This window comes from Halichoerus grypus, chromosome X (assembly GCF_964656455.1).
Source record: "Halichoerus grypus chromosome X, mHalGry1.hap1.1, whole genome shotgun sequence".
In the NCBI taxonomy this organism is placed as follows: Eukaryota; Metazoa; Chordata; class Mammalia; order Carnivora; family Phocidae; genus Halichoerus; species Halichoerus grypus.
In genome coordinates this window covers 131,938,888-131,965,010 of record NC_135727.1, presented here as the reverse complement: position 1 = coordinate 131,965,010, position 26,123 = coordinate 131,938,888, and positions in this window count along the sequence as shown.

Genomic DNA, 26,123 nt, shown 5'->3' with positions numbered 1-26,123 from the left:
CAATACATGGCAATTACGTATATAAATATAGATCTATTTAATATATCAATTTATATGTGGCAATTATGTATATACGTATAGATATGTTTAATATGTCAATTTATATATGGCAATTATGTATATAAATATAGATCTATTTAATATATCAATTTATAGGTGGCAATTATGTATATAGAGATATGATTAATATAGCAATATATGGCAATTTTGTAATAATATATTGATGACATATTAATTATATTATGTTAATACTAGATTAATAATAATTATGATTATATAAAAATACATATAATTTATATATAGCATTTATAAAGAACATACATATATAATATAATATAAATTATATATAATTATAATATATATAACAACTATATAATTTAATTCATGTTTATATATAATTATATACCATTAGGTGTAATGACTATATATTTGTTATATATTATATATAACAACTATATGCAATACGTAATTATATATGTCACTATATATGCAATTATATAACAACTATATAATTAAATTATATGTTTATATATAATTATATACAGCAACAATATAATTATATAAAAATTGTATAAAATTATGCAATTAACATAGTCATGGAATTATAATGAATAATTATATACAAGTTAATAAAAATTAACTGATAAGTAAGTAATTAACATATAAGCAATATATATTAACATATATAAGTAACTTAATATATAAAAATAAAATGAATAAATAAACAACTATATTCTTCTTTTTCCCCAGAAGAGAGTTCTCCAGATACGTGTTCGCACACACGGGCGTGTTTATTCCTAGTGTTGGTCCCGCCAATTGGCACACGGTGCAGGGACACGGCCAGCAGTCATCTGGTGGCAACTTGTGCCCGTGGCCAGGACATCCTGGGGTCACCCACGGGGCACCCCAATGCTCTCACGTCCAGGCTCATTGCCCGTGGGGGGCGAGCCCCTCCGAGCGGAGCTGTTTCTGCTAACACACAAATTATTCATTTTCCTAAGAGAACTGAGATGAAATTCAGGCGACAGGAAATTCACCGTAAGTGCACAATTCAGTGGCGCTGGGTCTACTCACCGTGGTGTGCAAATACCACCCCTCTCCACTTCCAGAACGTGGTCATCACCGCCTCATCTTTAAATATTACGTTTATCTGTAAATACTGTTGATATTTAATAAGTGTTGATAAAGTTCAAACGGCAACATATTATGTTAAGTTTATGTGTAAATGTCTATCGGTGAAGCAGTCAGTCCCCGTCCCCCTTCCCAGCTCCCGGGGGACCACACATTCGTTTTCTGTCTCTATAGATTTTCCTGTCCGGCATGTGGCATGTCCGTGGGATCCCACGTGATGTGGCCTCGTGTGCCTGTCTCTGTCCCAGATTCCGCCACTGGGCAGCAGGTGTCAGACCGTGGGTCCTTTCCGTGGCCGAGGAATATTCCCCAGGTGTGGATGCACCGTGTTCTGTTCTTCCACCCGTCCGTCCACGGACACTTGGGTTTAGGGACGTGGATCATGCAGCCGTGAACATGCGTGTCCAAATTCACACCGGATTTGAGAAACCCTTCCGTGGCCTTAAGCTATTGCAACAACAATAGCAAGAAATCAGAATACGGTTAAGGAGAGCCACCCTGCAATTCTGCGTAGGTTTGGGTAGCTCTGAGTTTCTCGGGGGAAATCAGCATGTTTGCTGTAGGGACACAGTGTGTACCCCAAACTGTGCCATTTGGCGTCTGCATGGCTTTGAGCTGGAAGCCACTGAGCAGAGACAGATGGAGAAAGACGCCTCCCGGGAGGGAGCCTCCCTTAGCCGATGCACAGCAGAAATCCCTCTCCTGGGGAAAGTTTTATGGCCACAGAGAGGGCGGAGAGCCGGTTCCCCAGATGGAGCAGCCCAAAGATGCACCTTACTCCACGGCTTCCCCCCACGTGTTTCCCTCCCTACACCTGGCCAGCCCCAGAAGCTGGAAACTCGCCCTCCGTCACCTGCGTCTCTGCAAACGTCCTTTCTTACCACGCCTCACACTCAAGTGCCCACCACGGCTTCGAGAGGCTGGTGGCCGAGCTCTGCCCGCGGGTGCGGGAGGCATGCTGGTCCCTCCCGTCTGTTTTCCTCCTGGTCATCCTTCGGTGGGTCGCTCAGCCTCAACCCCCGGGTGAAGGAGGAAGGTTCTCCTGAGCTGCGTCGCTTTGGTGGGTCCACGGTTTCTGCTCAGCACAGCTTGGTGTTCGGGAATGCTTCCAGTGGTCAGGAGTTACGTGAGGGGACGGAAAGCCCTGTGCTCTCCCGTCTACGGCGAGCAGTCCGGGTGTGGGCGTGGGGACCCTTCCGCCTGGGGGGTCCCCGTTGTCTTGCAGGCTCCTTGCACACTCCTGAACACCCCAGTCCCGCCTTTCCCCGCCGCCGAGTGCACAGATGCTCGTAAACAGCTCACTGCAAAGGCAAAGAAGAGAGAGACGCAGGAGTCCCAATCCAAACCAGGTCCTTCAGACTCAGCGCTGGGCCAGCGTCCCCACCAGGAAGATGTCGTCCCGACCGAGGGGCGTGCGTGCCTACGGCCCCCCGCCTCCACCCTGTCCACACAGCGATGGGGCCTCATTTGTGTGCAGTGCGAGGTGCAAACAAACCTCCGGGTGCTCCGTCTTGTGGCTCGTGGCCGCCGCGCGATCGGCTCCCGCGGTTTAGTGAGTGATGCGGCACAGGCTTCGAGGTCTCCGGAGAACGCCAGGGTGCATTTCTTAATGCAGAAGGTGTGTGTGTGGGGGGGAGGGGAACCAGAGGGGGAAGGAAAAAAAAAAAGGCTTTTAAATGATAATACCTGAAAAGTGTTTTTCTCTAGAACCATACATCATTGTCAAGTGAGAAGATTAAACTTATTGTTTCTTTTTGAACTGGGAACTCAAGGTGAGTGGAAATGTCTTGAAATGCAAAACAGCCCCTCAGACAAAGTACAATGGGGATGCGTGCAGACAAGGCAAGTTTTCTTCCTGGTTCTTTTCTTTTCTTTTTTTTCCCTTCTTCTTTTTCCATTTTAAGTGATTTGGGGACCAAACTTCACAAATGACAAGACTCAAAGAACACTGTGCTTGGAGACATCTGTTGACATTGTGGATTTTATGTCCGGGCTGGTAATGAAAGTTATTTTGCTCTATAACTCGGCGCACTGTGATGTGCTAGGGGCGGGGAACAGAATAAACCGGATCATTTATTTAGAATAAAGCATGAAATCCAGGGAGCCCCCTGTTCTGCAGGGGGTTGGGGAGTTCCCGGCTCACGGAGGACCTGTGGCAGGTGCGGGCACGTCTCTGGTTGCAAACGCCGGCGAGAAATTCAGACGGGTTGTGGGGCGCGCACATGGGGGCCAAATGCCTGGGTTTTCATTTGTAACGGGATCTTGGGTCCGTCCGTTTTCCTTGTCCGTAGAGTTAGTGTTGGTGACCTCAAGCTGCGTGTCCATCGCTGTGCGTGTGAGTGTGCACCATTCACAGGTGTTGTGTGTGTGTGCATGCTCGTGTGGGTCCTCGGGGACGCCCCCTGCACAGGAGCACGGATCTCTCCATCTGCCTCCAGCCTGTTCCCGTCTGGTGCACAGTTTGGGGAGGAACGGGGACATTGGCTCACCAGTCAAATGTACCATTTATCGTTATTAAAACAATGCACCGTGTACAAGGAGCATGTCTCAATACTATTACGTGCAGTTCCAACGGCAGATTTTCGGCGGCTGCGTTCCAATGGCAGATTATCTCCACACGCAGGTGAGTTAGCGTCTATGCAACCGGACTCTGATTTGGAGGAATTTCGATCATTCCATGCATCCCCCGGAGTATGCAATTTTGACTGGTGAAATTTCTGGATCAGCTAAAGGGACTCGTAAATGGCCCGCTTTGCAGTGTTTCAGGTGGTTTTGCAGAAAGACTACTTTATACTTAATTTATTACTTAAACCGACACGGCACAACGTTGCTGGGGAGGCACTATGTGCGTCCAGCGTTGAAATTTATATTCAAAGAAAAAAAAAACTCTGCAGATTTAACAGATTTAAAAGGAGTCCGTTGTTTTAATTTAATTTTTTAAAATTAGTTTCAGAGGTAGAATTTGGTGATTCCTCAGTTGCATATCACACCCAATGCTCATTCCATCATGTGCCCTCCTTCGTGCATTCTTTCATTTTTAGTGGCAAGCATTTATTTTCTCCGTGTTTTATTTTGCCATGTGTGATTTTCTCCTGCAGCTGGGTTAGGGTGGTCGGTCATTTTCCAGTTTGTGTTTGGGGTGGGGGAGTATCAGTGTCTAGGACCACGAGCTTTGGAGTCTTTGAATCCCAAACTACAGCTCACTGGCTCTGTGACTCTGGGCAGTTTAATTAATTCCTTTAATTCTGTCTCCCAATCTGTAGCAAATTAACTAGGGATTTTGGGATATTTAAACTAGATATTTTATGGAAAGTGTGCAGCATAAAAATTTTAATGCACACAAATCATTCAATAAGTAGTTGTCATTCTTATTGATTTGTAAGAGCTTTTTACATATGAAGGACACAAGCCCTATATCATTAATATAGTTTACAAATACTTTCCAGCCTCTTTTAAGTTATTTAATATGGTTTGTAGTTTTTAGACATAAAGCGTTTTCAATTTACATGTAACCAAATCAATCGTTTTCTCCATATACTTTCTCCTACTGTTTGTATTTTGGGGAAGTCCTTCTCAATGGACACAGTGAATATGTACATTTAATTCTATATTTTGTGATTTAATTTTTATACTTAACACTTTAATATGCTTGGGATTAATTGTGGTTTTTGATTTGAGGTGGGGTCCTGATCCATTTTTTCCCCAATAATTCCCCAACACGACATGCAAAATAGTCTTTTTTCCCTCTGTTTCTCTGTTGGTTTTTAATAATTTTTTTATTCACTGTAGAGTGTTCAAACATTCTTAGGTTGGTTTTTTTTAGAGACCTTTCTGTTTCTCCCATGTGTTAATTCTTATTGTCATTCCATACTGTCTTAATTATGATAGCCTTAAAATAAAATATGTTTTGCTCTTTGAATGGATAACTCTTTCAACATTGATCTGAGTTTACAAAAAAATAAAAAAGGCTTCTTAGCTTTTCTTATAAATTTATTTTCCAGATGAGCTTTAGATTTATTTTGCCAAAGTTAAAACAAATGTGTCTGGATTTAATTGGAACCACATTGCCCTGAAACACTAATTACTAAAGAATTGATGTCTTCATAGTATTTTGAGTCTGTTTTTGCGAAAACGGTACGTCTTTCCCTGTATTCCTGTTGTCTGTCGTTGGTCTCTCAACACCATTTGGTTTTTTCCCCTCAGATGGGTCTTATGGGCTCCACACTTAGGTTGTTGAGTGTATTTATACGCATTTTATGTTTGTGCCGCTGTTGCGCATAGAGTCGTGTTCTCTGATATTTCCTGACGAGCCACGGTTGCTACAGAGAAGGCTCTTGGCTTCGGGGTATTTATTTTGTGTCAAACGCTTCTGCCAGATTTGCTTGGGGTTCTAAACACTTTTATGATTCATTCTCTTGGGTTTTATTGGACGTCCACCATGACCATCTGGAAACGATGTGTTTTCTTCTTCCCATACGTTCCGAGAGCGTATTTCTGTCTCCCGCGGGATCGCGTGGATGACCTCCGTCGGGACGCTGCTCGGTGGCGGTTTTAGGATGTTACCATCAGATCTAACAAACGCTGCGGACAATCTTCACGGGGGTAAAATGGAGAGACTCTACGGAAAGACGGAAAGGTGTTGTGTCTATTTGTAACAGAAAATGTAGCAGCAGGATGCAGCACCGCTGATTTCGCCTCCCAGTCTAAGCAGCGGTCTGAGCCGGTTCATGGGCTCTCCTGCTCCCGCACCATGAAGCTGCCATCAGGTGTCGGCCACAGGGCTGCATTCACACCTGCCAGAGCTGGGGAGGTGGCCCCCAGGTCCCACCCGTGGCCGGCCCCCAGCTCGGCAGCTCACTTCTGCAAAGACAAGGGCAGGGCGGGCGGGAGGTCGTCCCTCAAGCCTGCTCAGATGGCGGCTTGGGGGATGTCACAAGACTACAGGTGACACCACTTTACCTTTGCCGCGAGTGTCTACCTGCACTGAGGGGGGGGAGGTTCTGTAATGTGTTTCCTGGGGATGCGTCAGCACTGCACGGCAATGAGACTGGATGCTGCTCTTCCATGCTAGAATCCACCGCACCAACCCCAGCACGATGGTGACGGCGTCTCTGGTGGTCACGGGGATCCACCCGCAGCATCCCCAGCACGACGGTGACGGCGTCTCTGGTGGTCACGGGGATCCACCCGCAGCATCCCCAGCACGATGGTGACGGCGTCTCTGGTGGTCACGGGGATCCAGCTGCAGCATCCCCAGCACGATGGTGACGGCGTCTCTGGTGGTCACGGGGATCCACCCGCAGCATCCTCGGCATCACCATGACCGTGTCTCTGGTCGTCACAGGAATCTAGCACGATGGCGATGATGTCGCGCAGGTTTTGGAACCAGAATGGGAAGCCTTCCCACGTGGGTCCAGCCCGGGGAGCACCTCCCTCCACAGCCCGTGCAGACACTGGTCTGCAGGAACACCCGTCAGTGACGCCACGTATGACGTTTCTTCTGGCCAACGTTGCTGCGATATTTCCTGGTGATGGACGCGTTTGGGATTCTCCTCTGTCCCAGCCGACCACTGGTAGTTTACATTCGGATAAGGCGTTTGAACGAAACGTTCACAAACACACAGCCGTTGATTCTCTTTACTGCAGTCTCTCTGCTTCTATATGGTTTCTCATTTCCGATGTTTGCGTTTGAGGGCAGATGGGACTTTTTAATTACAATTACAAGCCCAAGTTTGGATTCCAGCTTCCAGCCTCCCTTCCCCCAGCCCAGCCCCTGCAACGTACAAAACGTCTCTGAAATCACTTTTTTGTTCCTGTGCTGCTTCCTGGCTCCAAGGATGGGAGCAAGAGTGCAGAGGGAACACTGGAAACCCATGGGCCACGGCTCCTCGTGGGGCCCAGACAACGCCTCTGACGTCTTGACGTGGTTGCTCATGTATTAAACGTGGCCGATGTACCGAGAGAGCATCCTTCCTCAAGCTGCACGGCAGCTAGGCCTCGAGCCCCGGGAGAGAGCAGCCCTGCACGTCCGCTCCCCCCATCCCCGTGCAGCGCCCGGCGCGTGCGTTTGACAGACACGCGGTTCGTCTTCGGGAAGCGTTTTTCTGGCACTGCAGCCTGTGGGGAGCACCTAACGAGGCGGAGAAGGAGGGTGTGCGGGGCCTGCCGCCCGAAGTCCTGCACAGAGGGCGGTGGCCTGGGGCTTGGGCCGCGGCCGGAGCACAGCTCTGGGGCTGTCCCGTCCTGCAGACGGGGGCACACGGTGGTTGCCTCTGGAGGGCACATGTCTTGCGTACAATCCCTGTCACCAAAGGAAGACGTCACAAGGGGTGTGTAGAGATGCCTTCGAGGCCTTCAGAAGAAGAGAGCACGGCAAGTTGGCGTTTCACATAATGAGTGATAATCGAGACACCGTCACCCATGTCTGACGCGCAGGGGCAGGGACAGGGGCGGGGAGACGGGGTTTCAGCAAGGGGAGCAGGAGAAGAGGCTCATCTGTCAGAGTGTGAAACACACGGAAGAAAAGGAAGATTGAAGGAAAGGGAAAAAGGGACAGCATGGAGCTACACACCGTGCATGCATGTTCACACAGATGTGCACACCCTTGCTCATGTGTACACACATGTAGATGCAGGGTGTGCATGCACGCACAAGTGCACACAGATGTCACATACACACCAATGGTCACACACACACGCATCCCTCATGCACATGCACACACTCATTGTTATATGCACATATGTACAGAATCAGGATGTGCACACATGCAAACGCACACACAAACCTATAGTCACATGCACACACATGCATGCCTGCATGCACGTGCACTCACTCATGGTCATATGTACACACACAGAGATGCATGCACACATGTATGGTTACATGCACACAAGCACACACGGGTACACCCCCATGGTCATATGCACACACAGCCAGATGCAGGAAACACATGAATGCACACATGTATGGTTACATGCACACAAGCACACATGGGGATACCCCCATGGTTGTATGCACACACATGAAGATGCAGGAAACACATGGATGCACACATGTATGGTTACATGCACACAAGCACACACGGGTACACCCCCATGGTTGTATGCACACACATGAAGATGCAGGAAACACATGAATGCACACGTGTATGGTTACATGCACACAAGCACACATGGGGATACCCCATGGTCATATGTACACACATGCAGATGCAGGAAACACATGGATGCACACATGTATGGTTACATGCACACAAGCACACACGGGTACACCCCCATGGTTGTATGCACACACATGAAGATGCAGGAAACACATGAATGCACACGTGTATGGTTACATGCACACAAGCACACACGGGTACACCCCCATGGTTGTATGCACACACATGAAGATGCAGGAAACACATGAATGCACACGTGTATGGTTACATGCACACAAGCACAGATGGGCACCCCCCATAGTCTTATGCACACACACGCAGATGCAGGAAACCATGAATGCACACGTGTATGGTTACATGCACACAAGCACACATGGGCACACCCCCATGGTTGTATGCACACACATGAAGATGCTGGAAGGTGCTCATATAGTCCACACACTTGCAAACATGGGCACAGGCAGACACACACAAACACGGTCACATACACACGCACCTGCATGGGCATGCAGGCATCCATGCACACAGCTTCACACAGACACACACACATTCTCACAGTCCCTCACACACACACACCTGACACACGTAAGCACGCATGGACACACACCTGCAAACAACCACATGCAAACACACACTCACACATGTGTACACACACGGCCAAATGTTTATACGCACATGCACACCCCACAAGAATGTACTTGCATGCACAAACACGCACACATGGGCATGCCCTCATGTACTCACACCCACACCGCACACTCATGCACACGGGCACAAAGTTACATGTGCACACTCACTTGTGTCTGCCCACACATGCATTTGCACATGATGCCACACACACACATGCATCCATGCGTACCCACGTGCATATATGCACACGTTCACAGACATTCCTGCATGCATGTGTACACACACGTGCACAAAGTTACGCACACATGGACAAGCACATGTCGGTCATGCCCAGCCCCCAGATGGAGGCCTCTACCGGGCACACACCACCCTCTCCGTGAGTGTGACAATCTACCAAGTCCCCTTATGCCTAAGGTCACCTTTGGGGTGCAAATGGGTGCCCCAGTGAGATTTCAGGGTTCTTCACTGCAAAAACCCAGAGAAGGCAAAAATGTGAAGGCGCATCTCCCTGTTGGAGTGCAGAGAGTGGGAGGCACGTTACCGGGATCTGAGTCAATATTTCCAGCGTGGGTAAAAAGGAGCTGGGTGAGGTTGGCAGGGCCTCCGTGGCCCCAAGAAGAGAGCACATCCTCTGGGGCCAGACTGACGGTGTGTGAATCCTCGTCCGCGGACGCGTCCCAGGTGTGGTCTCGGGGCTGACCCCCGACCTCGGGTTCCCTCTGTCAGAGCTGGTGTTCCGGGGATGTGGGGGGAAGGGGATGGTAGTGGTGGGTGTGCGGGCCATGGTGGGTCGGACGGTGGGTCAGCGCTCACCAGCCCTCAGCACTGGGGGAGCTCACCCAGCATGGATGGTTCCCTGTTTGATGCCACAATGCAGAATGGAAACAGCCAGTGGAGCATCCTATCTCATCCCGACTGTGGACGGGAGGCTGTGGCCCGGGGAAGGGGTGGGGGGACCTCAGCGGGGAGCAGGGCTGGGATGGGGGTCCCTGGCTGACCACGCTGAGGCCTTTGTCTTATTTCCCTGGGGCCGCTGGGGGCGGGGCTCAAAACAGGGAAGCAAAGAGAAAGCACACCGCAGCGGCAGGGAGCACTGCAGCAATGCAATGGTTTGGGGAGAGCCCAACTGAATGCACACATGCTTGCACAGAGATGCACACACACACGCACTCACGCTGCCACACACATGCACACCTACAAACACGCATGCACGTGAGTGCATACTAGCTCAAGACACACATAATCACCATGCACATGCATGCACACACTCACCCACGTGTGTACCCACGTGCACCCCAACACAATACACTCACGCTGTCACACACACACACATGCACACGTGGACATGCATGCTCAGGTCACATGTAACCACCATGCACACACATGCACACGTGGACATGCATGCTCAGGTCACATGTAACCACCATGCACACGCATGCACACACTCACGCACGTGTGTACCCACATGCATCTGACATAATACACTGGTGCTGTCACAGACTCATCCTTCTGGAAGCTTCTGTCCTGGAGGACGCTCAGCCCTAACTGCTGGGCCCCCACCTCTCATCCTTCTGGAAGCTTCTGTCTTGCCTTCCCATACAGGCTTTTCCTGCTCCTAATGCAGAGAGAGAAATACCCTTTTTTGTAAAAGCTCCCTGTCCTGACAGCCCGTTCTCAATCCTAGTGCTTCTTACCTTGCAGGATGCAAGCTGGGGGACACTTGATACTCCTTGGGGCAATCAAGCATTCGGTAAAGCTTTGCATCCTAAAGGTGGGTCCTTTCTCCTGGGGTACAAATTTCGTGGTACTATCATTTGCAGGGAAAAGTGGGGGTCCATCTGAGCACCCCGTGAGGACCCACCTTAGAGGAACCCTGTGGAGTTTCTATATTCACATATATTAGGTTTTCAGTGATAGACAAATGTATTTTCAGGACAGAATGTCCACAGGGACGTGGGTCTTGTGGAATCGGAGGGAGGGGAGCTCATGGTATTTTCCCCACAGCAATGCGTGCTTGGAACATGCTGAGCGCATTACTGGTGGCGCACGTGGACATAGCAGCTTTCCAGGAAACCCCACGGGGTGCATGGGGGGCACCTGTGAAATCCTACAGCCGCTCTTGTGATGTTCACTCCAGCGATGGTTTCGTGGGGAAGAACCTGATGGCTGCGCGGGCTCATAGAGAACCCAAGAGCTGCCGTGTTAGGGCAGCGAGACCGTGAGGACCTCTAACATTTCGGGTCTGGGCGGTGGCCGGGGCGGCGGGGAGGCTCGGAGCCGTCGGGAGGGCCGTGAGTCGGGCTCACGGGGCACGGACAACTCGACTGCGCCATTGCACGTTTTAAACACAAATCTCATGTGTGGGAATGCTCCGTGCCCGGGACTGCGCCATCTACCTATTTATTCATTTACTGCGAGGGATCAATAAGTGGACATTAGGGCCGAAGGCAAGCGTGCAATTAAAATTCAGGCCGTTTTGTGGGACGCAAGAGGCCACCGCTCCCCCTCCCGCACCGGTGCCCCCGCTTTGCTTTCTTTCTTTTTTTTTTCTCCCGTCCCCCTTCCCCATCATCGTACAAATCCTCTGATAGAAAGTTCGGGCTTTTCCGAGGCAGAGCCTTTGTAAGAATCAGCCATCTGGCTCACTTAAACGTGAGAGATTACACTGATATACAGTAAGAAGGCTGCCCATTCAGTTGCTAATGCCCTGCGCCACAGCTCCAGGGGTGGATGGATGAGCTCCAGGGATGCCTGAGTCTTTGCAGGGACTGCTATCGGGTCATTAAAAGCCCCCCCCCCCCCCCCCCCCCCGCCAGAGATGGGACGGGAGCAGGAGACACACGGGCGGGTGGCGTGAGGAGGGAGAGCAGGGCTGGCTGATGTTCCGCATCCGTCCGCGGGGCCAGCTCGGCCTTATTTCACAGGGACCAATGACAGTCTGTCAGCCGGAGACACAGAGGCCGGCACCCTTCCCTCGGCGTGTCCACCTCGAGCGGCGTGTCCACCTCGAGCGGCGTGTCCACCTCGAGCGGCGTGTCCACCTCGAGCGGCGGGGACATCTCGACACTGACTCCTGTACCCAATGAAAGGTGGGCACTCAGGGGACACAGCCGACCGGTGGTTAAAAACCGTGCTTCTCCCCCAAACGTGAAGGCTTCCCTGACTCTTGCACAGCGTGCAGGGAGCAAAGCCCAGCTTCCGGACACTGGTTTATGCTGAGCGTCTCCGTTCGACCTTGGCTGGCTTATTATTATTCTTCCTGAGACAATAAATAGGCCGCCCGGTGGGTGCAAAGCACTTTGCCATTGTTGGCTTGGCCTGCGTGTCCGGAGGGGACAAACTGCGGCTCGAGCTTCACCCTGGGTGGTATATAAACGGTCCGGACAATAGCTAATCGGGTATATCAGCAGTTCCACTTCCGTAAACCCGCACGTGTTTATTATCCCTGTCCGCAGAGGTGCCCGGTCCCCACCGCCTTTCTATGGCTCCTTTATGCGGATCCCCGTTTCCATCTGAATCTAATCAAGGGCCAAGCTCCTCCACGGAGACATGTCCTCACTCCCGGGACCCGACTTCTCAAATATCCAAATGCAGGGAGATAAGACTTCCGCGTCTGTGGGGCGGTCGAGTCCTCTGCTCAAACAAGTACATACGTGGCCCTATTTGGGGTTCCCGGGTCCTTTCAAACTTTCCGTCAGAAATGGTAAACGTCCTGATCTGCCCTTTTGCCCTGTGGTTTTTAGAATTACGTATTTCCTCTTCCCCCGTCCCTGAGGCAGCGTTCCAACATTTCAGTGCACACCATTCGTGTCTGTTGGCTTGTGTATAAATAAAGTTTTATTGGCACAAAGCCACGCTCATTCTTTCACGGATGGTCTCGCTATTTTTTTTTTTAATAATTTGCTTCCGAGGACTGGTTTCCAGGTACAGAGGGGTGTAGAGAAGACGCCCTTCCCCTTAGGGTGGACGTGCCTGTGTATCTTTCTAAGAGGGCTCCTGACGCACACTCCCGCATCCAGAATGTTGAAACACGGCCTCGCAAGCCTGGCCTGGCCCCAGGTCTGCTCCTCACGGCTGCTCTGGCTCTCCCCCCCAAACAGGTTTTGCACCAAAAGCTCTTGGAGGAATGTCCCCACTCCAACGATGGTTGCCTTCTTTGCTCTTATCTTGTTTGGCAAGATGGCGTGATGGTTTAATTTGGGGCCCACCTATCCATGGACCTAAGACATGGGCTGAGCAAATGTACACACAAAGACAGTGTCCCTCCTTCTCACCTTCTGGGGACGTTCCCGGGCCCGTGTCACGTTTTCCTGACCACCCCGTGGGGATTGGCCACCTGGCCGTGCTGAGGGATGGTGGGGTGTGGTCTCCCTCTTTTACATCAGAGAAGAGCAAGTCTTCATTTCCCTGTCAGAAATAAGCAGATTGAGTGCATTCACCTTTTTTTTTTTTTTTTTTGGTCTGAGCTAAGACACACACACAATAAGCACTATTATTCAGCCCTCAAGACCAACACAGTCCCGCTCTTTGCAAGAACACGGATGGACCTTGAGGGCATGACGCTGTGTGCATGCAATGCGTCAGACAAAGACACATTGTGCACACTTGCACTTGTACGTGGAATCTAAAATACTCGGACTCACACAAAAAAAATAAATTCGATTAAATTAAATGCTCAGAGTTGCAAAAGCAGAAAGCAGAACGTGGTTTCCAGGGGCTGGGGGTCGGGAGATGTGGACTACTGTGCAAGGGCACAAACTTTCTGCTAGAAGATGGGTGAGTTCTAGGGGATCGAACATACAGCATGGTGACTGTAGGTTCAAATCCCGTATTCTCTACTTGAAATTTGCTAACACAGTAGATATTAAATGTTCTCGCCCCACGCACAAAATAGTGACGATGTGACCTGATGGGTGTGTTAACTAGCTCGATCGTTTCACAATGTGGGCGATAGGTCAAATCATGACGTTCTTACACCTCAAACACATACAATGTTTATATGTCCCTTATACGTCAAAAAAGATGGAAAAAATTGGGAAAATGCCACGGAGAGATGGGACCTGAGCTGGTGTCACAATGGTCAGTGGGGAGGGAAATGACATGTGTGCACATTTAATAAAGATTGTGGCTAATGGCACGGGCCTCATCCTCCCATGAGCACAGATTTCAGCCTCCTGTGACCAGAGTCCTCCCTCTGCAGGTGCATATGGGTTATCTGGTAGACCTGCCCACTGTCGGCCAGTGTTTTGTAGGTTTTAGGGACACGAAGAGGTCAGTCCATTTCCTCACTACATGGAACTGGTCAACCAGCAAGGGTGCATGAGCCTGGACTGGGCTCAATGGAGCAACCCTCTCTGAGCTTGGCCACCCCCAGAAAACCGTCACTTGGGATGTTCCCATGAGGACAACAGGTGAATGGTTGGTTCTTGCTGAGTTAATTTAATAAAGTCATCACTAAGGGTGACAAGGACGGTCCTGGCATGGGAACAGCATAACCAAGCAGATGGGCGTCAACCCGGGTGGTTCTCAAGCTCTGGGACCCCGTATGCGTCTCTTGGCACATCTGAGCTCAGTTTCTTCCTCACTATGATGGGGCCTGCGTACAGGTGGAATGTACTTGGGAATGTTTTGTAAAAACGTCCAAAGGGAAGTTGAAATGCAGTAGACCGAGCCAAGGGGGAAGAGTCAACCAGCAAATGTGCGTTGAGTATCTGTGATAGGCTTCGTAACAGGAACTGGGGAAGATAACAAAGACTCCATGACATGGTCACTGGGGAACACAGGCTAGGCGTCTACGTAGAAACTATAAAACGTGGGGAAGCAACAGATGCATTTATTTGAATAAGTTTAGATTTAACACGCTCGGAGCAGAGAGACCATCTCCAGTTGGGGAAGAGTGTTCCCGCTTAGCCTGAGGACCCATGGGCTTTAGAAGGGAGGACGGCGGTGGGCGGGTCTTCTAGCTGTCGGCGGGGGGCACAGAATCTGACCCCACTGACGGAGAGTGTGGGAGACCTGCTGGGCCCCCAGAGCTACAACTGTTACCGCACAGGGTGGGGAAATCCAGCAGACAGCAAACGCCAAATTCGGGAGGCCGTGATGGCGGACGCCACCGTCTGGCCACCATGCTGCGTGTGCAAAAGCGTCACCTTAACACATCGTATTGCTGAGCCATCAATTGATACGGTTCTCCGCGAGCAAGTTAAGGTAGAGGCCTGTCTGTTACAGAGCTACACACTGGCCGGGACCCGGCTAGCTGGACGAGGGGGGCCAGTCTGTTTAGGCGGCCGTAACAGAGGACCACAGACATTTACTGTCCGTCAGTCCAGGAGGCTGGAAGTCCGAGATCCACCTGACTGTGGGGGGACAGACATGAGTCTGCAGGGGGAAGTCTGAGATCCAGATGTGGGTACTCTTGGGGGTCGGGGTCAGCACCTGACTGTGGGGGGACACAATCAGTCTGCAGGGGGAAGTCTGAGATCCAGGCACGGGTCCCCTTGGGGGTTGGGGTCAGCACATGACTGTGGGGGGACAGACATGAGTCTGCAGGGGGAAGTCCGAGATCCAGGCGTGGGTCCCCTTGGGGGTCGGGGTCAGCACATGACTGTGGGGGGACACAATCAGTCTGCAGGGGGAAGTCTGAGATCCAGATGTGGGTACTCTTGGGGGTCGGGGTCAGCACTTGACTTTGGGTGGACAGACATCAGTCTGCAGGGGGAAGTCTGAGATCCAGGCGTGGGTCCCCTTGGGGGTCGGGGTCAGCACATGACTGTGGGGGGACAGACATGAGTCTGCAGGGGGAAGTCTGAGATCCAGACGCGGGTCCCCTTGGGGGTCGGGGTCAGCACCTGACTGTGGGGGGACAGACATGAGTCTGCAGGGGGACGTCCGAGATCGAAGCATGGGTCCCCTTGGGGGTCGGGGTCAGCACATGTCTGTGGGGGGGACACACATCAGTCTGCAGGGGGACGTCCGAGATCCAGACGCGGGTCCCCTTGGGGGTGGGGGGTCAGCACATGACTGTGGGGGCAGACATGGTCTGCAGCAGGAGGTCCGATGGATGATGGTGCATGTGCAGGGGCTCGGTGTCTCAGCTCACAGGGGGTCCCACCTCCCCGACCTGGGGTCACTCCCACCACCTCTCACATACGGGTTATCTGGTGTCTGCTCCCCGTCCCCACCCACCCAGCAACCCCGCCACGTCCACCCAGCGGCCCTGACAGGGGGTTGGGCTGCAGTGACCGGACCCCACACGCCGAGGGACCCACGCCCCACCCCAGACCCACTGATCCAGAGTCATCCCTGGAGCCGGATCTCCAGGTGGTTTGTGAACGAGTCCGAGTTTGGGACGTGCACAATCTTTGGGGCCCACGCCGGCTGTGGGTGGTGGGAGACGTTCAAGGTCTGGCTGTCTGGGCGGAAAATTCCCTCCTCTGTGCTTTCACCAATTTCCGTGGTGTAAACGCTCCCACCACGTCTGATTTCTCAGCTGCCGGTCCGAGCGTGGAGGTGGGAGCTCTAGTGCATTGTCTCTTACCCGACCTTCTGTCGCAAGCGGGGATCCCACGCTGGCGGGAGGGGTATCGCCGCGGGATCACCTGGACAGGTGCGGCCTCGGTTTGCATTCCACCTGTGTGCCCCGATTCCGGACAACGCCGGACGTTCCTACAAGGTCCTGCCCTGCAACCTGAGGGCGTGTCTGCAGCCGGAGCGGCGACGCAAGCTGTTCTCGGCTGCTCCGTGGGCAGGCTGGTCAATCACAAGCCTCAGGAGTTACCCCAAAACAGCCGTTGAGATTCCCTGCACCCCGGCGTTGAACCGGACCCCGGGGACTCGGGCATAAACACGTCCCGATCCCGTCCTCTGGGATCTGCGGGCAGGGAGCAGTCTTTGCCGCCCCCACCCGCCCCGCTAAGTGTCTGACAGAGGGAGAATCTCATTATCTTAACAACTGTAAATCCCAATTATTTCTCAGCCAGGAAATCCGCCCTAAAATATGCATGCTTAAAAATAATTAAAAAAAAAACAGCAGACCCAGAGAGGCTCCGAGAGTGTGCGTCTAATTTAGACCCCCGGATCCCGACCCTGAGGACCTGTGCTATCACGGGCCTGTCTAGGCTCTCCGTCGCTCGGATGCTCACTTCAGGGAATTTTTCCATGTCCCCGTTTCGGCAAGCTGGTAAACCGCTCTGACCCCAGCTTGACATGCGGCGGAGCCGTTCAAACGGGACCCGTGCGCAAGGCGAGGAGGCGCTCGGTGGCTAATGAAGGTGTATGCCTGGTGCGGTGCGGCCGGCTCTGAACGCGGAGCCCACGGACGAGGCCGGGCGGACCCGAGGCTTTGGGCCGGGCATGCAAGTTTGTGGGTGTCTGCGCCTTTGATCTCCGTGCCCCGGAGCCTGATGGGAGAGAAGCTGCGTTCTCAGGCCTCGGGGGTCAGCAAACTTGGATCGAGCTCATCGTCCACGCGAGGCTGGCTTAACTTCCTGATTTTTTTTTTTTCTTGTCACCCTGAGCTTTTTTTTGCAGCGAGGGAGATGTAAATGAGCGGGGATTTTAACAAGGCAGGCCCTCCGGAGGTGAGCCTCGTGGATCTAAGCTGCGGGCTCAGGCTTGGCCCAGCCTCGCCGCGCCGGGGAGCGTCGTGCACGGGAACGCGGGCGCTCTGTTTCATCCGGCCGCCGTTCAGGAAACAAGCTGCTTAATGAGACGAGATCAATGCTGCTGGTGATGGCTGACATCAGCCGCCGTGTGCGAGTGTGCGTGTGGCCTTGCCCTGGCCGTCCCCCCCAGAATAAATACATAACCGCAGGCTGGCTCCCCCCACCCCTCATCGTGGCCTCCCGCCTCCCGGCTCCAAGGGGACCCGGTGGCCGCCGCGCTGGGCACTTAGCTGTGAGCACGGCCGGTGTTTGAAGCTGGTCAGAGTCCTCCCAAACTCGGGGGCCGTGTCACGTTTCCCTGGAACACGGTAAATCACCATCCGAGAGGGTGGGACCACGGCACAGGCAGGACGTACTAAAGGATCAATCTCACGGAAAGTTTGGCTCGCGTGTTGCTTGGGCTGGCGCGCTCCTGCAGATCAAAGTTCTCCGTTTCGGCTCTCATTAAGAGGAGCTCATGCGGGATTCGACGCCTTCTGGCTCGGAAGAGGGTCTCTGAGGATGCTGCCGACATATCCCCCAGATTTAAATAATTAATATGACACCTTGAGCTCCGAACGGGACCATTAAGGAAAAAAGGGAGAGAAAGACAAGGAGCCGGAGGCCCGCGTTGGAGTTTCCGACAATGCCCCGGCCAGTCCTTGTGGGGGAGATGTTGGGGGCTCTTTGTCATGCTAAGGGACCCCTTTGTTGGCACTGGGTCACTGGGCAGGGCCCGCCCCTGCCCCGCCGCTGCGGAAGGAGGCCAGGAGGAAAGCCAGCCTGTGCAGAGAAGCTGGAGGAGGATGGTCGTTTAATGGTGTTTAATCCTCTTAATCCGGACGAGAATGGCGGTCCCCCCCCCCCGGTGCAGAGCTGGTCCCCAAAGCCGCCTGCAGCCGAGCAGGGCCTCCGAGAAACGGGCGGCGGCCGCGCTCTGGGCGAGCCTGGCATTGTGTTCGGTTTCTCTGCAGCCTCCCGGGAGCCGTCCGACCTGGCGCGGCGCAGTGCGGAATGGAGATCAGCTGCAAATCCCGCGTGCGGGCAGTGGCCTGGGGGGGGCCCCGAGGTCAGGTCTCGGAGGTGCAGACCCGGCCCCTCGCGGCCCTGTGTCCCCGGGTGGCCCCGAGCCGGGCGTGTCTGTGCCACCGCCGAAATCCTCCGTCGAGCCTGGACGCACATTAGTTGTAGGGTGTTGACTTGGCTGTCTCGGAGCGTCCTCGCTCAGCCTGTTACGACTTCATAAAGCCGAGTTGGTCACGTCCCCGCGCGCCCGCGGACACGGGGAGAATCCAGGGCGCTGATTTGGTAACTCAGCAGAAAACAGGACCCCGAGTGAAGAGGCCGGGGCACGCCGCGGCCCTGTGCATGCCACCTGCGGGCACGGTGGGGCCTGGGGAAGCCGGTGGGGCCTCCCGGTGGGGGCGAGGGGCCCTGCAAGGGCGGGGTGCACAGCCGGGTCGTGTGTGAACACGCGTGTCCCGGGAAGGAGAGGAGACACGGACGTGCAGACGCAGGAGGTTGGCCGGGAAGATGGTGGGTGCTGGTGCGTGGCGGCCACGGGAGCTTGTGCTGAAGGAGCACGCGTGTGGGGCCATGTGGGGCCGTGTGGGACCGTGTGGGGCCGTGTGGGGTTGCGTGGGGCCTTGTGGGGCTGTGTGGGGCTGCGTGGGGCCGTGTGGGGCCGTGTGGGGCCGTGTGAGACCGTGTGGGGCCGCGTGGGGCCGTGTGGGGCCGTGTGGGGCCGTGTGGGGCCGTGTGGGGCCGTGTGAGACCGTGTGGGGCCGCGTGGGGCCGTGTGGGGCCGTGTGGGGCCGTGTGGGGCCGTGTGGGACCGTGTGGGGCCGCGTGGGGCCGTGTGGGGCCGTGCAGAGTAAGACAGGATCTGCCTCCCCGGGCACAGAATAGTCACAAGGTCACAGAGGGCACGTGGATGCGGCCGAGGTCGGCTGTGGGCGTTACCTGGGTAGGTGTGTGAGCACAAACACACAGACACACAGTGTGCACACAACACGGGCCACACACAGAACACACACGCAACACACACAACACTGAACATACAGACCGTGTGTACACACAACACACACAACACTGAACATACAGACCGTGTGTACACACAACACACGCAACACTGAACACACGCACACGACACATGCAACACACGCAACGCGAAACGCATGGACACGTACACACACAGCACACGCAATTCTAAACACGCACACAAGGTAGGCGATGCTGAACGCACACACACCGCACACACAGCACACGCGCAACACATGTAATGCCGAGCACACACAGCACACACAGCTCACCCAACACGCCGCACAGTGCACACTGGACGCCCTCCACACGCGTGCAGCACGCACGCACGCTAAGATGCCGCGTGTCCACACGACACACGCACAACAGGAACACGGACGGCAGGAACACCGGGGGCGGTCGAGGGCCCCGTGCAGCGGTGGCCGCCCCGTGCGGACACGGCCTGGGGTCTGTGCAGCTTGGGGAGGGGACGCGCCGCACAGCGGGGGCTACGGGGGAATCCGGCACCGGGCTCGGTCGCGGGAGACCTGTGGCCATGATGACAGCCATGCTCACACACGGCCTGCTCACAGCAGTCTGGAGATGCGTCCACGGCTCTCTGCACGGCCGCTCGGGGAGGCCGGCGAGGACCCCAGGCCGGGGGGCGGACACAGCGGATGGTGTCTGGCGGGTGAGCCCCGATCCCCAGGGGCTGTGACAGACTCGCCAGCTCAGCTCAGAAGAGGCGGGTCTGGGACCCAGGGCACCCGGGTGCTTGCTCTGGGCATGCGGGTGCTGGGCGCTCAGTGCCCTCGCCCTCACGGTCTCCCGGATGTCACGGCGGCTTGAGGACATGCACATGGCTCACGCTGGCAGCCTGCATGCTTAGAAATTCACCAACCGGATTCTCAGCCCATGTTGCACGTCTAGACCGTGGGACCCTCCCCTCGGGCGTCCCTAGTGGGACCCTCCTGGCACCGCAGGATCCCCACGAGGACGCGTTCCTAGCAGGGACACAGCGCGCCGTGGGAGCGTCCCAGATCTAACCCGGAGTCCCCTGGACGCCGGGGCAGGAGGAGCGAGGTGGGAACCGTACCGAGGACGTGTCGGTCGTGAGAGCATGGGGGACGTGTGGGGACGTGAGGGAAACGGGGGAGCTTGCGTCGTATGCACGTGTCCCCCCAGGCATAAGAGACGCGGTCGTGTGGGGGGACCGGGTCCTCACAGGGCCCTGACCGCCACCTGCGTCCGCATTGTCCTAAGCCCACTACCTGGCTGGCCGTGGCCGGCTTTCCAGCACAAGGACGGCACTGTGACCCCCCCCTGAGCAGGAGCATCTGACCCTCCCCTGCGGCTCGTGGCCTCCCTCCCCGACCCAGCCAGCTGCTGGTTGTCATGGGAATGTCACTCGGCCGCACCTGCTCCTCTCCGTGCACACCTCCACTCACAGGCCTCCTGAGGCTCAGGGAAGGTCTAAGCATGGGGCGTCCGGCCCCATCTTCCTCCCTTCGGTCTGTGCTCCCCACGGCACGCACACAAACCCGCTCCCTGCTCACACCCTTTTTAGAGCTGTCTCTCGTTTCCAGGGTGAGTCTGCACCTCACGGACTGGGCAGCAATAACTGTCCTGGCTACTCCTTCGCATCTCATGCCCCCTCCGTGCCGGACAGAATAATGTCCCCAGACGTGTACACGTCCCGATCCCCGTGTACCGGAATAATGTCCCCAGACATGTGCACGTCCCGATCCCCGTGTACCGGAATAATGTCCCCAGACATGTGTACGTCCCGATCCCCGAGTGCCAGACAGAATAATGTCCCCAAAGGCATCCACATCCTGACCCCACGTGGTGGACAGAATAGTGTCCCCCCAGTAATGTCCATGTCCTGGTCCCCAGAACGTATGATATGTTACCTGTTAGGGCAAAAGGGAGTTTGCAGGTGGGATTCAGTTAAGGCTCTTGACTTGGAGAAATCCTTCTGGATCATCCTGCTGGGCCCGAAGTGCAATCACAAGGGTCCTTATAAAGAACTGCAGGTGGAAATTCTACTATAACAAAATCACCGAGAAAATAAAAAGGCATAAAAATTTGAACAGCACGGTACTAAATAGAGCAGAAAAGCACACTTGTTGCAACATGGGCTGGAACGGGAAGACCGGCTCCGCTGGGAACGTGCATGTCAGCTCACGAGTGCTCGTCTCCGCTCTGAGCACGCTCAGGAGTGCCAACAAAAACACCGTGAGTACCGATTTGGGGTGACCCACACATTCTGGCGAGGAGGCAGATTGCCAAGTGCAGATGCTGCCGATAACAAGGGTGCACGGCAGCTCCGAAGACCCGGAAGCCCAGGGGTGTGCCGTCGTGCGCAGGAGTCTGTGCGGTCACGTCCCCGGGGGGATGGGAACGTGTGCGTGAGTGTGAGTTTGCAGTGAGTGGGAATGTGCTCGGGGTGCATGGCTCGGAGTAAAGCCGTGTGTGCGTGTCTGCCCCTCTACCTGGGTCCTGGGAGCTGCAGGTGCTGCGTGCATATGGAGCTGTGGGTCCCCCGATGGACCAGGCAGCTCTGCCCAGCAGGGGCAAGCCTGATGACCCCCTCCTGCTTTTGTTAAAAAGATGTTATTTATTTATTTGAGAAAGAGGGAGAATGCGAGCAGGGGAAGGGGCAGAGGGAGAGGGAGAAGCAGACTCCCCGCGGAGCAGGGAGCCCGACATGGGGCTCGATCACCGGACTCCAGGATCGTGACCGGAGCCGAAGGCAGACACTTCACCAACTGAGCCAACCAGGCGCCCCGAGACCTCTGGCTTCTCTGCCTCAAACATCTTCCCGGGCTTGGCTGAACGCCCTCAGTCTGGAAAATATCCATGAAACACGCCTCGCCGCCAACTGCGCTGGGTTTGGAAGGGAGGGGGCAGCTGGGAGCAGCGTGCGATGCAGACATGGGAAGCAGGTGTGGGGCTTCCATCTGTCAGAAGACAGAGAACCACCTGAACACAGGCTGGACTGTTCACTATTGGCTGCTGGGGTCGGGACACCGAAAATTAAGGGCCATTATGGGAATGGTCTCACAAGATTGAGGTCAAGGCCCGGTGCTCTCTGCTGTTTTTGTGGTCAGGTCTTCCCAGTGGTGCACACACAGGCCCCTCCTGGGCCGGGAGCATGCAGGGGTGCGTATGACGAGGTCTGTGGGGAGACGGTCCCGTGGGGGTGCGCACTTGCTCCTACTTGCTGTCTTTGTGCAGCCTGGAAGCTAAGCATGCATGTTACGTGTCTGAGTGGTTGAAAAAAAGTAGGGTGATTAGTTCATGACAAGTAAAAATGGTATGAAATTCAAAGTTCTGCGTGCATCAAGTTTTATTGGAACGCAGCGAATCCCACTTGGAGTTATTCGGGGCAAGAACTTTCCACACAGTTGCTGATGGTGAAATGCAGACGCCACCGTAAGGCGTTGTCGGAGGCCGCGTCGGCCCCTGAAGAAGCCATCTCTTGACATTGGCCAAAAGGTTAGCTGTCGGCTGGTTTGCAAAACCCAAAGGCAAACACAAATTAAAGAAACGATCTCAGAAGGCCGTTGTCAAGATCGAAAAGAAAGACAGGTGCTCTCAAGTGATAAAAATGCGCCCTGTTGACCCAAAAGAATGAAAGTTGCTTGTAAGAGAGAAATGGATAGAGAGCCATGTGCTCTGTTTGCGGGCGAGGCGGATGGTGGCCCGGCGGGTCGCTGACAGCGCAAGTGAGCTGACGGGACAATTTCTTTGCATTAACGTCTGTGGGACGAGCCCCCACGTCCACCCAGGACACGTGTTCTGAGAGAGAGTAGGCGGGATAGCCAGTGGCTCCTCGCAGACCTTGGACACGTCTTTCCCTGACTTGATTGGAGACGTAGCAGGACACAGTGCTTTGGGGAGAAGGACACTCCGAGCACAGCGTCGTCCCATCACAGGGGGACACTGCGCTGAGGGATGGGGCTTGCGGGGTCTTCGGGGTCAAGAAGGACTGTAAGTCAAGCCTGGAGGGAGGGAAACAGAGGCAGAGCCTCACTCACAGCTGAGCACAGGTGTGTGGCCGGGCCGGGTGGGTGGATGCATTCCTCTGTCCTGCCCTCTGCCTCCCCCTGGAGCCTCCAGCTGGGTGAACATGGCCACGAGCCCATGGGCAGGGGCACCCATCATCATAGGCGGTGTAGACCAGCCTTGTGGGGAGACAGGAGTGGCAGGTGGGGAGGGCAAGGCGTGGGTTTCAGGGGCGAGCGAGTTGTGATTGGCGTATGTTGTCTTTCTGCAAACAGAGGCTGGATCTTCCCCTTGGCACTGGAGCCTGACTCTCGATCAGGGCATTGGCTGCAGAACCAGGGATGGGCTCCCTCTGCCTAGGGCTCAGCCACCCCTCTGTGTCTCTTCCCCTGCAGCCATCAGGCTTGGGCCACTGGACCTCAGAAGTGGACAGACAGCCCATAAAATTCCCACGTTCCCTTCGGAGGAGCCTTGGGGGGTGCAAAAAGGCTCCCTCCCCGAAGGATGGTGGCCTCCGCAAGCTCCATGGGGACAGCTCGGGGCCTGGGAGTGTGTGCCCCAGCTTTGGGATTTCTGGAGAAATGCAGGCAGGCAGCAAAGTCCCAGAATAGGACAGATGAGCTGTGCCCCGTGCTCACGCATCGCCACACCCACGCGTCAACTGCACGTGAGCAGCGCTGTTCCTGCCCCTCGGCTCTTCCAACCTTTCAAACAACAGGTGAGAAGCAACAGGACGTGGTGTCCCCTCCACCTGACCCCCAGTCCCCGGCGCCCACCAGCACCGATGTGGCCACGGGAGCACTGGTCACTCAATAGTTAGCAACTCGAGACTCACGCTGGACAGGATTAATTATGCGGCTAAATTGTGCTGAATATCAGAAAAGCATATCATTAAATTATCCTGGTGTTACCTTTCCCTGGCATTCCTTCGCTGCCTGAAATTGCGTTTTATTCCAATTATAGATTTTTATGGAGAAATTGTTTGATAATATAATAATATTTGCCTCTTCCCTTCCTCGGAGGGCGATTATGAATGTTTAATAAGACACCAAAGTTGGAGAGGCATTATGAGCTTCTCCAAAGAGAGGTGGTCCATAAATTAATCATAGGGATAAATTATGCAATGTTTTGTGTAAAAAGGAAAAAGAAATCAATTGGTGTACTCTCGATGACCGCCAATCTGTTTTATATTCTGGGTTTTCGAGTTAATTAATGAAGTTACACCCTGTATTAAAAAAACAAACATGTCAGCTTTTTTTAATTTTTATTTTCAGGGCAAGAAAATCGCAGGGTTCCCGCGGGACTGGATTCCGCGAAGTGTTCTGATGGAAACGTGGCATTTGTAGATGAGACGCAGAGTTGGTGGCTGTTTCAAGTGCCCAAGGCGCCCGGATGGGTAGACGCCACAGAGCGCCGGGAAAGGCCGCCAAACGCATGTTACGTGGGCTCCAGGTGGGGAGTGGTAGAGACGTGTGTGGCCCCAAGAGCATCCACGAGTGAGGGCCTGCCGTTCCTCTGATTTCCTCCCCCAGCCCCATGTCCGCCCTGCACTTGGGGAGGAAGGGAGGAGAGCAGAAAGCAGCTCCCGAGCCTGCCTTACTCACCACAGCACATCGGGATGCACAAGACATAAGCTGTGTGTTCACCTGCCCTGTTTTGCTGGAGGCGTCAGGAACTCTTTGTCACCACACTTTGGGGGTGGGCGGGTGACACGCCCCATCTGCCACCGCCAGTTGTAAGCACCCACTTCCTTTGTCATTCTGCATCTACCCGTTCCTGCCTTTGAACGTGGCTGCGATGCCCAGAGGAGTGGCAGCCACTTTGGCACCTTGAGGCAACCAGGAGGAGGGCGGGAAGGACCGGGGTTGTTCAGGATGAGGCAGCCAGCTGTGGATTTCTCGTGTGGGAAGATGTCAGTTCCCGTTCCTATGGGAGTTGCTGGTCGAATGTGTGTGCTTTTATTTGCACAAAACATGGGTTCCCTTGGTGGATTGCAGAGGACTGAGTGTGAGACAGAGCTCAGATTTTATAAGATATCACACTGGAGATCAGCACACGGACAAAGGGCACGTGTCCAAATCCGATGTGTGTTGCTTTCTAGACGACTCTTAAGTCTGTATATGTTGGCACTAAGATGTGTTGTTTTTCAACGATAGACCACGGCCCCACACGCTCTGGGTGCTTGGACGTGGAACCCTGGCTCTGCAAACGCAGAGACCCTCGGTTGCATCTTTCATTCGGGGGGAAGCCCGGCTGTGGGTTTCTGCTGTGCTGCAGGGAAGGTGCATGTGTGGGTTCAGGAAATGTGGCCGCGTCGTCCATGCCTTGTGGCATCTGTGTTGCCTACACAGACTTCTGGGGGCTGCTCACGTGGCGGGTTTCCCTGCTGCACCGGTGATGTGGTTCAGGTCAGAAGGGTTCCAGAAGGGTTGGAGGACACGGCATGTCCGGTCCTGCTGCTGCCCCCTGGGTGTTTCAGTGAGGGGACAATTTTGTGAGGCTCTCAGAGTTTGTGTGTGTGTATCTCTGTA